A 2952-nucleotide genomic window follows, 5' to 3' on the forward strand; every position below is an offset into this window, starting at 1 on the left:
TATATATATATATATATATATTTATATATATAGTTGCGAAGCATTGAAGAGGATAAAGCATATTTTTGCAGCTTAATATACTATATATTAGATATAATAACACACACACACACACACACACATATATACTGTACATTTCACTTTACGTTAGTTTGCAATCCTATTATTCAAAATTCCTAAGGTAAAATACTCTCAAATCACAAGCTAAGTACTCGTGTTATTTATGATTGTGGGGTGGCATTTGATAAGATTTTGATTTGACTTTTTAATAAGTTTGCTATCCCATCACCCCAGCTGTAAAAAGATGCTTTATTCTCTTCAATGCTTCGCAACTGTATTACCGTAAAACGGGGTGTGGGCGCACAGTAAAACTTGTAGCGCAGACAATCCGTGCGTACGGTTTACTAAACCGAGGGTACGGTTTACTAAACCGAGGGTACGGTTTACTAAACCGGGGGTACGGATTACTAAACCGAGGGTACGGATTACTAAACCGAGCGTACGGTTTACTAAACCGAGGGTACGGATTACTAAACCGAGGGTACGGTTTACTAAACCGAGGGTACGGATTACGCTCTTCATATATATATTTTTCCTTAGTGACCCCTAAGGGGCTCCGTACAAGATCTCATATTACGACATTATATTACTTTTTTGCAAATCTTTAAAAGTGCCACAAGAGGGCAGAAGATTTAAAAGATTTTATTTTTACCCATTTGGTCAAATTTTTTTTTACAGTTTTCCAAAACTGCCACAAGACAGCAACATTACAAGGATTTTTTGTTTTACCATGGTCAAAAGACCTCATATTACCACATCATATCACTTTTTTTGTAAGTGCCACAAGAGGGCGACATTAAATTTTTTTTTATTATGGTCACAAGAAAACTGGCCACAAATAATCAATTAATCAAATAATAAAAGTAAACACTCTAGCTTTGTCTTTACATTTTCATTTTCAGCATTTAGCAGACGCTTTTATCCAAAGCGACTTTCATTTTGCAGTCTAAGCAATTGAGGGTTAAGGGCCTTGCTCAAGAGCCCAACGGTGGCAGCCTGGGAGTGATGAGGTTTGAAACAGCAACCTTCTGCTTACTAGTCCAGTATCTTAACCGTTAGGCTACAACTGCCCTTGACATTCTTTTCTTTTCTTTTAATACTGAAAGTCCCGCCCCCAGTCACTCCACCATGTCTCTAATTGGTTGCAGTGGAGAACAGACTCGTAACAATATTATATCACCTTTTTTTTACAATTGTTCAAAAATGCCACAACAGGGCGACATTACAAAAATTTTTGTTTATTATGGTCACAAGATCGCATATTAACACAACATATTATTTTATTGCAATTTTCCGAAAGTGCCAAAAGAGTGCGACTTTACAATATATTTTTTTACCATGATTACATGATCTCATTTTACCATATCATGTTAATTTGTTTTACAATTTTCAAAAAACAGCCACAAGAGGGCGACATTATAATGATTTTTTTTTTACTATAATCAACAGACCTCATATTACCATATTATATTAGTTTTTATAACAATTCTCTAAAAGTGCCACAAGAGGGCGACATTTTTTACTTTTTTTACCATGATCACAAGAAAACTGGCCACAAATAATCACAAGGCTAAAATTACATTGGTCTGTCTTTCTGCATGTGCTCATAACATATGTTGTAACTGTATTTACTCAACCAGTGTTTTAAAAGTATACACTCTATCTTTCACTTAACATTCTTTTCTTTTCTTTATTTTTTCATGTCGGTCTCTTGCTGTTTTTTTTTTACTGGAAGCCCCGCCCCCAGTCACTCCACCATATCCTTTATTGATTGCAAAGGAGAACAGGCTGCAACCAATCAGCAGCCACTTGTACTGCTCATCCCCAGTCACTCCATCATATCTCTCATTGGCTGCAGTGGAGAAAACGCTGCAACCAATCAGCAGCCACTTGTATGGCAAAAATACAGAAAGACAGAAAGAGAGAACAACCAAACACAAATACATGAAAACAGAAAAAAAACACATGTCTCTCAGGCATGTAACAATAACATATCACTATTTCTTTTTTTTTACAAATCTCCAAAAGTGCCACAACAGGCAACATTACAAAATTTTTTTTTTACCATTGTCAAAAGACCTCATATTGCAACATCATATTACTTTTTTGCAAATCTCCAAAAGTGCCACAAGAGGGCGACAGTACAAGGACCTGTTTTTTACCATGTTCACAAAACCTCATATTACCATATCGTATTAGTTTTTATAACAATTCTCCAAAAGTGCCACAAGAGGGCGACATTACAATTTTTTTTTACCACGGTCACAATAAAACTGGTGGCCACAAATAATCACAAGGCCAAAATTACAGTGGTCTGTCTACTTGCATGTGCTCATAACATATGTTGTAGCTGTATTTATCTAAACAGAGCTTTCAAAGTATACACTCTATCTTCATTCTGACATTCTTTTCATTTTTTTTATTTGTGGCGGGCACCTGCTGCTTTTATATTGAAAGTCCCGCCCCCAGTAACTCCACCATGTCTCTAATTGGTTGCAGTGGAGAACAGGCTCTTTTTTTTTGCCACAACAGGAAGACATTACAAAGATTTTTGTTTTACCATGGTCACAAGATCTCATATTAACACAACATATTACTTCATTGCAATTCTCCAAAAGTGCCACATAGTCACATGGTCACATGAGCTCATTTTACCATGTCATGTTAATTTTTTTTTACAGTTTTCCAAAACTGCCACAAGAGGGCGACAGTACAAGGATCTTTTTTTACCATGTTAACAAAACCTCATATTACCATATCATATTAGTTTTTATAACAATTCTCCAAAAGTGCCACAAAAGGGCGACATCTCAATTTTTTGCTTTAGAAGTATACACTCTATCTTTGTTTTCACATTCTTTTTTTTGTTTTTATTGGAGAACAGGCTGCAAC

This window comes from Trichomycterus rosablanca, chromosome 15 (genome assembly GCF_030014385.1).
Source record: "Trichomycterus rosablanca isolate fTriRos1 chromosome 15, fTriRos1.hap1, whole genome shotgun sequence".
Classification (NCBI taxonomy): domain Eukaryota; kingdom Metazoa; phylum Chordata; class Actinopteri; order Siluriformes; family Trichomycteridae; genus Trichomycterus; species Trichomycterus rosablanca.